Source organism: Chelon labrosus (assembly GCF_963514085.1).
Source record: "Chelon labrosus genome assembly, chromosome: 3".
Lineage (NCBI taxonomy): Eukaryota > Metazoa > Chordata > Actinopteri > Mugiliformes > Mugilidae > Chelon > Chelon labrosus.
Genome location: NC_140339.1, coordinates 24,786,827 through 24,799,722, shown reverse-complemented (window position 1 = coordinate 24,799,722; position 12,896 = coordinate 24,786,827).

Here is a 12,896-nt window from a genome sequence, read left to right as displayed (position 1 = left end):
AGCGCATTCTTAAAGGGACACGATCCAAAATGCAAAAGGGGAATCAACACAAACAAATGTACAGGAAAGATAAAAACAGCAAATCTATAAAATATCAACGACTAAGTTGCTACGGTGGGACACACAGACATAGTTCTGAGGCTCAGAAGCAAAACAGTGAGGCAGCGCGACAAGCCTCTGAGTTAGGGCCAGTGTTCGGTTAAGTGTTTAAACCTGAGTAGGGTGATAAGATCCCTTTTAGAAGGCATGGGAAGGCCAAATGACCAGGAAACCTGAGTAATGTGGGTGAAAGCTGTCTAGGGTGAGAGCAGAGATGTGGAAAGTCATGCAATGTTATGTGTGGAAAATGGAAACGTACTATCTCTTTTACACACCACCATACTGAGGAGCAGTCCCATCCACATAGGCTGCTGTGTGCATACACCCTATCATGTGTGTGAGCACATATCCAGACATACACACACACACACGACATGCACATAAAGCAAGGATTAGAGAGTGTCCCACTGAAACCATTCTGTGGAAATTATTTCTTTGCAGAAAAAAGGCATGAAAGCCAATGGTGACCTGGCCTCTAATTCTAGAGTAGGATATCCTGGATAAATAATTAGAGGGTTGCTTTGAAGACCTTGCACAGCTGAACCATTCACTCCCCACTTCACATTTGCTAAAGTCATTAATGACAAAGATTTAGAAAGGAAAAGAGAAAATCTTTCTGGTACACAAATACTTTTTTTTTTTTTTTTTTTTTACGAGGCCTGGGCCAAATTCCTCTCTGCTTAGCTGAAGGCCTTATCCTGGGAAAGAACTGCACCCATTTTAAACAATAAAACCCAAGGGAAAAGTGTTTTCTATTGCCCCCTTCCCCCACTGAATTATGAGAGTTAATTAAGTTTAAAGAATAATGTGTCTTGTGTTTTAAAAGGGGAAGTGGACAATACACGTTGGGACACTGGAAATCAGAAGACAAAAGGAAACACACAGACTATATTCTCAAACTCTAAAAACAACAACTCATTTATATTTGAGCATGGAAAAGAGTGTGATAACAGCCGTTCCATGAATATTAAAAGGAACCCTGCCTTAACGGGCATCGCTGACTTCTTTACTATGGCTATTTTTGTGTGCCCAGCTACAGCTCACACTTAGTCACTGCATGTGTCGCTTCTTCAATTTATTGGATCAATCAGAGCATGGGGGAATCAAGGAGATTTTCCAGCAGAGGAAAACACACTCACCAAAGCGTATTTTAGATTCAGCTGGAATATCTTCGGGTAATTCATTGAGCCAAGGTAAGGAAGAATAGCCCACCGAGAGCTAGTTTACATGCCAATGAGACGCCTTATCTTTACACTGGCAGTTTATAAACATAACACACATAAATCAGGTCTTGATGCAATTGTCATCTTAAAAGGAGAGCACAGCTTGCCCTACAGTTTACAAGGACAATTTCCAAGGCAAACCTTGGAAGGTGATGTGCATTCCTTCTGAGTAAAGCTGTGATGAGGAACTGTCAACAGAGGAAGGGGGAAGAAAAACAAAAGAAAAACAACTTGTTAAGTGTGTAACAAGGTGGCCTGGAGGGCAATGCTGAAAGACACCTCAGCACTTGACTCTGAAGTGTGCAAGGAACATCAAACAGCATTTCTGTAGCTACGTTGAGCACTGACAGAGACGACCACAGCGTTCAGAGGCCCTTGTGTGAAGAGAAACACTACAGTTTGGCAGGAAATAAACAGGAAAAATGTGACTAAAAGACAACAGCTCCTTCTGCATTAATCATAATAAGTGTTCATATGCACTAAATCTGAGCCACAGACCTCCAGGGAGACCTTTCTAACACCAGGGGAACCTAATGCCAGCAAAACACAAAACAGAACGTGAATAGCCCATTTCTAAAATGAAAATGCAAACACTTAAGCGGATCTTAGCAAATAATGTCTGCCCCCGAGTCGTATCGCTAGAAAGGTTTGTGCTTCAGAGACTTGAGGTAGTAACCATGGCCCTCCATGAGAAGCTGTGCAGACTGGCCAGTCAAAGCATCTCGACTACACAGCAGCTGAAAGAAAATCAACAAATATCTAAGCAGTAAAGCCGTTGGCAGTTCAGTGATTGCACCAAAGCTTAGCACGGGGATATCTACAAGTGTCCTGGCACTTGGAGCTGAAAATACTCTCTGTGAATAGGGGCCAAAGACAGAGGAAACAGACAAATGAGAGGTAGGGAGAAGCAAAAACTGCAGTGATATTTTAAGAAACGTGGAGCGTGTTAATAAGTTCATCCTCTTCCTCTCCTCTCCTGGCTTGGTCTGAGTGTTGTGACAGCTACAGAGCTGCGGAGCTATATTTGAGAAAGACCAGCCTCCTGCCCCTCATCTCCACACACACTGCAGCCCTTGTTCATCTGCCGTAATGAAATGGCCACATGCCTCCTCTCATCCCAGAGTTGCTTGCACACTGTAGCACCTGGTAGATATAAATCAGCCCTACTGAGCTGTATTTGGGAAGTGAGGCATTAAGCATGACATGGGCTGTCAAAGTTCAGATCGCACCGACCGCAACATCTAGTTGAACCGCTGCGGAACAGACCCAAGACCAAGGAGCAGGCCTACCATCAGCCTCTTATCTTCTGCCTCCCAGCTCTGCATGACATGGCTGCCACATCTGGGCCCCAGCTGGGCCGCCAGCTGAGCACAGCGAAGCCCGACTGGGAAGGGTAGGTAGGGAAACACTTTGGCACCCTTTCTACACAGACTCATGGTAAGAATCCCTTTTCTGAGATCAATAACCTGAAAACAGTTTGACAATTTTAATGGCCGTCGTTTGCATCCATTTATCTTTGGGCTCTCTTATCTGTGAGGGCTTGTGGGTATTATTACAGTTTTTAAGTGGCATGGGTTCTATTTCTGAGCAAGGAGATAAAAGTAGCTGAGCGCCTGCGTGTTGAGCAAGCAAACTCTATGTAGTCTATGTGCGTGTGTGTGAGTGGAATTTCAGTCACGTGAGCCTGGGGTCTGAAGGTCAAACACTGCAAGAGAACCCACACATTCCTCAGAGGACAGGCATGCATCTTTAGTGCACGAGTGTTTGTAGGTTTGCATCAACTGGGATACATGCATGTGTGAGCATATCACACTTGCTCAAGTAGTTTTCGCGCTACTCCACTCATGTACCCCAAAGCTTGATACGTGAATGCTAAATATATTCTCCACTGAGCTTTAGATGTATGGAATGACTCCTGAAACAAATGCACAAGGCTCGAAAGGCCCAAAGACAGACTGCTCAAGAGAGAGAAATGAAGAGTAAAAGTGACAAGGGGCTAATGAGCAAGAAAAAAAGTGATCTTCTGCTAGGGGATTTGGTTGTGGGCTTTTACAGATGGTATATGTCCTGTTCCTCCTAGCAAGAAGTCACAATGGAGAGCTCAAGCGGAGCAGAGGGCAGAATAAAAAAAAAGTACAAAGAAGAGACTGAAGGAAAAGGAGATAAGGCGACTGTGCAAGTAGCCAGGTTCCACATTATTACACTGACATTACTACCTACTGCATTATTATTTATATTACTCGGTAATTAGCTTCAGGATCAGTGGGTTCGAACCAATGACAGATGTATCTCAGAGGGGAAAAGACAACCATGCGGAGAGCTGAAACAACATTACTTTTATGACACACAACTGTCATTGATTTGGTCTGTCGGAGCATGTGTCAAGGGCAAAAAAACTGCTGTGTGAACGGTGCACAACAGTTCATGGATCATGCTGCTGCTGCTGAGTAAAGCACCAGAGTATCTGCAGGGTTGATATGCTAAGCGAAGATTTAATTTAGAATTGATGTACACACATATAAAAATAAAAAGCACACAATCACGTTACAATTTAGGACTTCAGACCACAAGAGACTGGACAGGAGTGGCCACATACAAATATGGGTAAAACACATTTGCATGATACTCGCATAATATTAATACAGTGGCAAACAACGTGACTTTTTTTTTCCAGTGAAAAACGTCACTCTGTGGCAGCAGATTCAGTACTGCCGTCCGAACTGCACATTTAATACACATTTAATTAATGATGTCATTGTTTTGACATTGAAAGAGCACGCCAGCAAACAAGATAAACAAGATCTAGCTCTGGGAAGAACGCTATCAGAATACTGAAGGAAACAGAAAGCCGGGGCGATCACATCCGAAGCACTTTAAATCTTAACCCTGGGCGCTTAGACGACTCCATTCAATCCTCCATACAATGAGACAATATTTTAAACACAGCACACAAGCACCCCTGTATAAGGTCACACAGATAGATAGTAAATTTTCACTCAGGCATACTGAATTTAGCTAAGAACTGTCAATGAAGCCATGAGGCTGGGAGGAGAAACGCATATAAGTAAAAACACACACACAAACAAATGAAACATATGCGCTCATTCATGTCTGCATGAGACAACTTGCTTATTCATATTTGTGTTACTACTTACACATACACATGCGCACAAAAACATGCTAGCAAGGAGGTGAGAATTAGTGCAGGGCCAACTGGCTCACCCTGAAAGTTCAAGCTGAGTGCCACTACAAATTACAAGTTGACAGCTTTAACTGTCCCTGGTATGTGTTTCTTGCAATGTATGTGCATGTCGGAGTTTGCAAAAGGTGACCGTCTACAGACAGCTGTTCTGGATGAGGTATTTACATGTCATCGTGATCTCTTCCATGAAAACAACTGTATATAACAAGACTGTATATAGTATCCTTCAAACAACACTGAAAAGCAAATGCCCCAGACCAATAATCTCATTCTCGATGGGATCCCCTGCCCCATGTCTAACAGATGCCCCCATACTTGAGCTGAGAAGAAGGAGAGAGATAGGGGCAGTGTAAAATGAGAGGGTGACTAATTGGTTCATAACCTGTAATAGGGGAGAAGTAATTGGAGTGGACTCGCAGATGCCAGGTGCACCTTCAGGAGGTGGGGCAGTGGTTTGCCCTTTGACTTGCTAGAGAGTGCGTGTTGGTGTGTGTATGTGCACCCAATGGGCTGGGCAAGGATTAGATGCATGGGGAACAAAAAGCTTCTACAGGAAGGGTCCCCAAAGAATATAGTTTTAGGTGTGGCGTGTGCCTACTGGCTCCTTAAAACCACATGAAAGCACATGTAATGAAACCTGAAACACAGCACAATTACGCCCAATGCAAATAGGGACACATGCATATATACATTTATTCAAACAATATTGTATATTCACACAAGTAAGAACACAGCCTCAAGTCCACTCGCCATTATTTATATATATATTATTAATCTGCTGTTGGTGGTAAGAAATCTGCAGCTCAACATTTTCTCATGGTTCACATGGTGGGTCAATGTGATCAATGTGTTCATGGTCCACCTAGCCAATACTACACCTACACCTCTCCCAATCAATGTAATGGGGGCTGAGTGTTAATTGGGACAGAGTAAATGGAGGGAGGGTGATGGAGCACAATGCTCTTTTTGCAGAAGCATCAGAAATGCAGTACGGGTTCGTGATGAAAGCTGCTTAATGTTGTCAGTAGGCTTGTTTAATTGCCCGGATAAGAAATGTTTTGCGAAGATGCAGAGCCAGACAGCGCCTGCGGAGGTAGTACGCAGTACAGAGAAGGAGGTATTTGAGGGAACATCTGTTTGTCCTACTACGCACCATATGATTAGCAGTAATTAGCCATGACACCTGCAGTTGTGTAGGTGCGGTCATGCATTCCCCTTTTTGGGCAGGTAACGGAAGCATCCATAAAAACACACAACCTACCTCTGGTCTCCTGTTGCAATCGCCCTCTGTATAATGATCACCATAGAAACTTACACTACCTCAAAATGAATCATGCACTGCAAAGAGGTTGAGAATACAATTATGAAAAGTTTGAATATGGTCGAAAAGTGACTGTTCTCTTACACAAATGTTTATTTTCCAAAACGTAATGCAATGAGAGGGTTTACATGACAAAGAGCCCAGTCATGAGGTGATACTTGCTTTAAGGAAAAGTGGCCTTAACATCCTGCTGTAAACAGGACTACAGTATCCACTTCAAACGGAAAGCAGATCATCTCCTCTTCACTCAACGGCCATGCCTCCAATTTACTGGGAGGAAGCAAGTGCCAAAGATTCTGATGAAAAATAAATCTGCGTCGTAAAGTGGGAAAATGTAGTTCTTCAAACAGGGCTTAAACTGAAACTGCCTTATTGAAACATTTAAGCATGCTTTTCCGCAACATGCACCTCTTGATGGAAATCTTGGGAAACTTCTACGGAAGAAAAGAACAAATTAAACAAAAGAGACGCATGAAGAGAGACGGTGAGCGGAGGAAGAAGAGGCATTACAGAGTCAACTGTTTACCCAGCTTGTTTGGTGCTTGGCTGTTTATTTCTGATGAGAAGCTACAGCTGACAACTAAAAAAGTATGTAGAGCACAGGAAAAACCTGCCTGACAGATATTCTGTCTGTCAGCTAAATGGAAGTAGGAAGTGATGGTAGGGGAAACGGCCTCTACCAGAGTAAAGGCTGTTTCCCCTGTGTTGGCTGTTGTCAACGAGTTTAGTCAACATGGCATCCAGCCCAGAAAACTGCTGCACCACAAAAGGCACCATGAAGTAACACTTGCTATGTGAAAGTTCAACATGCAGACAATCAAAATTACCGTAACCATTTCTTTAAACACTTTTAACATTATTAGTCTTAATGGAAATAAACTCTCTAGTTTTGCAAAATAATAACATATGTATAAAAACCTCTCACGTTTCACCACCATGAGTCATTTATCTGAACTATTAGGTGGAAGTGCGGACATCTGATAGTGACATATTGATTTTCCACCATTTTGGTGTAATTTGGTGAAGATTAATTAACATTTTCCCTCACTCGGCCCATCTTGCTGACACAATGAACACGGGTGGGTCAGAGGAAGGTCTAATGTCAGGACACTATCGGTCCAAAAACAAGGCGGCCCCCGCAAGACCCTGGCCTACCCCCAGCCTCTAAATTACCTGGGCTGACAACAGGGGGGAGAGACATGGGCCCACTTTAGCTCTGTACTCAGGCCAGTGGCTGAGCAGGTCAAGACCTCCCCATTAGGGAGCAGGTCAAAGCCACATAACTCTTTAGCTAAGGTGAGGGTCACTGCGATGCTCTGTCCGACCAGGGTCAACCAGAGGTCTCTGTCCACTGAGGTTCATGGCAATACAATAAAGTAATCAATCTGGACGCTGGACCCTGGTCAATAATATACTCTCAGCCTGCACAGGGTCAACACCTGTTCCCTGGCCTCTCCTTGGACTGTCCTGGCCTCCTGAAGTGCCTAGGTCTTGGATTTCATGGCTCTGAAACTGGAAGTCTATGGAAGAGCGTAATCGAACCCTGCATCCACTAAGACACTATGGCAATAAACCATGACAGATATTATGTACAAGTTATTAGGAGACAGTGACTGGAAGAGTTGGACTTTGCTATAATGTAGACTAGAATATAGTTAATTCTGCTGCCAGTTAATATCGATTTGGTAACAAATCTGCACTATGTTAAGCTGTTTCAAAAAAGGTTAATGTAACATTTATCAGAGAACAGTCTAAACCGAGATGCAGCTGGGCTATGAAACTGACACTGCTCACCAATATGAGCTGTAATCTTTTTAGAGAAAATGCAGACATGCATCTTTCTACTGCCCTTCGATTGCACTGACACACACTGTATAGTGTCCAAGCAGGATGCATTGTTCTTAATGCTGTTAATCCCACTTTAATCCCAATTTCTTTCTTTTTTTTTGTAAAACATTGCATTGTCTTTTCCCCTCCCCTTTCCGTTCTTCCCACTTTGCCCTCTCACGCTCGCCATGAATGGAGACAGACAGCATCCTCGGCGGCTGCCAGGATGAGGCAGCAGTTAATTCTTGGCTGCCCTCCCTCTCTGCTTAAAGGCAGGTATAGAGTTTCCAACAGCTCCAGCTGGCTTGATACAATGGAGATCTCAGTGCAGGGGCAGAGTTCCAAGCAGGTGAACTAACCTCTCCTCCTTTCCCTTATAGCTCTTATCAGTCTTCCAACAGCCGTGCTACTAACACCCCTACACCTCCACCAGGGTTTACCCTATCTCGCTCAAATTCCAGTCGACCCAACCCTCAAGTCTTACACCGTTTCCTGGCTGACAGTCACTGCACCCTGTCTCAGTGAGAAACATAAAACTACAATGATAAGATCTGAAATAGAATCTAACAGGCTAATGAAAGAGCGCAGGTTGATAGCCCAAACCACTAGTCCTATCCCCTAATACAGAAATGAAGTGAATTAATATATGATCTTTATGTCTCAGCACATGGATATTTTTATAAGGAGACATGACTGGTATCTTGATTCATTTTGCATCTCCATCTCCTTCCTTTCCCCTCAGCTCTCTCCTGCCAACAACATGACATGTCATTAGGCAGTATAATCAGCATCCTATTTGCATACATCTGCTTTATTTTATTGATTGCTCCTCATTCGTTAAGATTCAGGGTATATAATTAATGACCAACCCCCTGGTGCCACACCCTGGGGACAGCTAATTCCACTGCATACCAAGGGGATTTCAGCAGAGGGCACAAGTGGGCTTGTTGCAATGGGCACTGGGCCAGTATCAGTCCCTATCCCCTCCCTGCCTCTGGCTGTCCTTGGTCCCTGCCAGCTCCTCTAACAAGAAGAGCCCTTCCTGGGCCACGTTAACTAAAAGGACAATTATCTTGAGAACAATGATGCTTTTCACAGGGGCTGTGTTGTCATTAATGCAGTGGATCTGGTTACAGCAGCCCGCTTAAGCTAATTAACGAACGCTATCTGTGGACTCTCATTGCTTCTTAATTAAGTAAGATTCATCTCAAAACGGGAACAAACAGTCACTTTTTTGAAGGTTGCTTGAATTCACTAATTTAGTGAGTTTTCTCTTTTAATATGACCAAACAACTACCACTTAGCAGCAATGCACTTAACTGAAATTTGCTTCATAGTGAAATAAACTGTTTCATACCCTTTGTGTGGCCGTCGTGCAGCCACACAAAGGGAACTATAACAGCTAAACTTGAGCACAAACATCAGTGAAAGAAGCCCTATTAAACAGCAGCTTTCAATATCGGCAGCGATGCCAGAATGTCTGCACACCTTGCTTTTCCTGTTTTGATGTGGTTATTTTTGCGAAACCTCAGCGACTACAAGGCTCGAGCTTCTCCTGTCACAAACACCTTTTGTTTCCCTGTTCTTCTGCACCATTAAAACATATTCTGATTAGGACTCGCTGACTGACTGACTGACTGACTTGACTAGTGTGGGAACAGTTGCTTTCCAAAAAGACAGCTGACTCTTTCTTTCCAAGGAGCCTGCTGACCTTTTTACACAGGAGAGGGCTGTTAGTCACCAGTCACTCAGCACTGACTGACAACATGGGGAAAACTGGATGAGGGAGAGATGTGTGTACATGTGGCAGTGAGAGAGACAGAGGTAGGGAGGTCAGACAGTTGTGGCTGTGCAGGATCCTGCTGAATTCTCCACATCCTTGGCTGGTCTCTGAAGACGGACGAACACACGTGCAAGGGTAAAGATGACACCAAAGCCCATTCAACGCCAAAGCCTGCATATCCTTCAAATAGTACATACTTACTACTGTCTCAAGACTCCTAGAGAGCAACCCTGGCTCACAGATCACAGGTAGCTAGTAAACCAATCAAACGTAAACCAGTGTTATAAAACACTTGCTTCTAAGGTCATGTATATTCTGTATTTAAAGGGTGTGTGGTGGTTCAGCAGGAGAGACCAATGTGTAAACACAGACACACATGAGTGCAGGGATCTGGTTTGGCAACTATATATGTCCTTACTTGCTAGGTATTGTGAAGGAGGTTACAGCTGTTGATTGTGATTAAAATGTAAACAAAGGCTGAGTTCAGAGAAAGGGCGAGTATGTGAGTTTGAGGGTTGATCAACCTCCACACCCTCTGAAAAACTCCTCTTGCTCTTCACATAACCCACAAGGCCGGGCAACATTAGAAACACATACCACATTATATTTACAGAATACTGGAAAATATCCGTCCAGTCCAAAGTGTAATTTTAATTTCCATTGCAGGTAATAATAATAAAAAAAAAAAAATAAAAAAAAAACAGAAACGTGTGTAACAATTTGAGGGGATCCTCTACAAATTCCTCCGAATCTATAAACTAAAAGTGAGGATACATCTCCTCCATGTGGTGCCCACATCTGGGGTCCCCGTGACCCCATCGTGAGTGCTCTTTGCATCAACAGCAGCGCTGCTTCTTCCATTTACTCTGCTTTTAGCCTCTCAACATGAAAAATGTACTGTTTTAAGTAATCCTTGTTTGTACTGACCATAATTGATTGGGTAATCCTGGTTTAACATGCACTAAAGCCAGTGCTTAAGAAACTATTATGAGAGCTAGCAGCTTAAAGAGGCAGGATCTATCTAATGTTGACTGCTAGATCTGCGTTTATGTGCCTAGAGGTTGAAGGCATTTGATGACCCCTTCTATGGTGACCCACTTTAAGCCCCACCGACTGGTCTGCTTTTTTTTTTTTATTTATTTATTTTTTGGCTCAAGTTGTTTCTGTATTTCTCTCTCTGCTGGTAGAGTAAAACATTCATGTGCCCATGTTTATCCTCTGAACTTCACAAGCAAATCTCTTGGCATTCTTCCATCAACCTGGTGACACAGTTCTGGTGGTGTTTAGGCCAGCTACACCTAGAGCCACTACCCATCTCCACAGACGCAATGCCAAAAGTCCCTGTCAACTCGACATGACACGCGCCACGGTGCACACTCATCACTGTGACAACCCTGTCATAATCAACACAAATCTTTCGGCGTCAGCACAGAGAGCAAATGTATTATGAAGCAGGGGAAAGAGAGGGAGAGGAGGGAGAAGGAAAGGTAGACACACTAAGTACAGGTCATGATACAATCTTAGTGGCTGTGGGATCACGCAGCAAGTGTGAATCCGAGTGTGCACACAGGACAGTCAGACAAGGGGACGGCTAATTCCTGCTCCTCCTTCTGCCCTGGCTGCTGTGGTTTGCACATGACGCATTAGGAGGTGGAGAGGTCTCTCTCTCACATACACATACAGTGGAAAGAAGAGAAGGAGAATAATCCCCACCAAGACCTCTGCCCTAATGGGGCCCACTACTGTAATTACAAGGCACAGATTTCAGATCAGGCACTTAAGTAGCCAGCTAAGAGTGCCCAGAAAACAAAAAGCTCTGTAATTATCGTCTGCCTCCTCTCTCCCCAGTGTAACTTCAGTTACCTGTCATGCTGCTGTTTTGTCAGGAGTTCCTTGTTTCCTGGATTCTCCTTAATCCATGGCTGGAAGCAGCCCTGGCAGTGCGCCTGTCTGTGCAAGATGCACATTTCAGCTCGCGGGGGCGAGTGACGACATGGCACACAAAGATAGCAGAAACCTGAGTCCTCACAGCCCCACTAGCACATGAATGCATTTTTTTTACAAGAGAAGGGAGGAAAAGAAGGAGGGGGAGTGTTCAGTTTGCTCTAGACAAAAGATCCATTGTGCAGTGAAACTTTATATACATATTAGAAACTTGAAACCCATAGCCTCTGCAAGCAGGATTCTTGTAACTGTGAACAAGATAACATTACCTACCATTCTTTCCTTGTGTCCACAGAAAAAGAGAAAAGCCTTCAATCCTACTTTTCTGCCAGGATCTTATTCTTCAGGATGGATTCCTGTTTTTTTTTTTTCCTGCAGGGTCATCTAATATCAGCGATAAGAGAGCTGTGGTCTCCAGGCAGTTTTGTGGCCCATTAAGTAACACATTCCCCAGGTGGAGCCGAGCAGGAGGCACAACTTGTCGACAGAGATTTGCATTCAGCATTCTCTTAGCTTGCAGTCACCATCTGCCTAACCTCTCAGGTGCACCAGTAGGAATGTTACGTCCATTCCTATACTTGTTCATTCACTGGCTTCAGGCTGGAATGCATTGTACGTGCGCTTTGGCTGCTTTAATAATACTACCCAACCAGTTCACAAACAAAAGAAACATTTTAATATCTCCTTCTACTTAAGAAACTCTTCCTTCGATTAACTGTCACCAGTCAGAAAATATAATATATTTTCATAATATTAGTCACACAAAACAAGCACACATTTTTTCCTCTAGTCCATTTTTGTTAGAGTTATAAAACTCCTTGTATAATTTTTCAACGGCTAAGTTAGATAACAACATGCACAGTACTAATAAATTAAATCTGAGACAGGAGGAGGATGAGGGCTATAATTAGAGATGATTCTCTGAATTACACGACTAGGACAGTACTGAAATGATAACCTCTCGTTGAAACAAGTGCTTTTTCAATAAAAACGACAGAAAAATGGAGAAACCTGCGGTGGCTGTCACAACTTACGGAGCATCAAGAACCTGTCCAGCCCAGCTTAAGAACGTCCGTGTCCACAATCATGGAAAAAGTGGCCAACACTGTGACATCATCAACATCAGACATGCAATTAACCTATTGCAGTCTAGCAGCCAGGGAGAAGGCTGGACAGCCAGCTTCGTAATGACAACCCACACAACTAGTAATTATTTTTTTCCCCAAAGGACAAACACAGGCACATGTATGCACAAAACATGCACTCAGAAAGGAGAGGAAGTGCAAAATATGATGCCTTTAAACACACATTCACGAAAAAGGTGAGTTGTAACTAATAGGCAACAAGGGTGACATACAAATGTCATAACAACTAGCTTATAACATCTAATTTAGTCTGAAAGGCGACGTTTTATTTCAGGGAAAGATTACTGCATAATTAAATCAAGCACTGAACAGTATTTTGGTGTTTGGGGCTAATGTTTACTTCAAAAAGTTC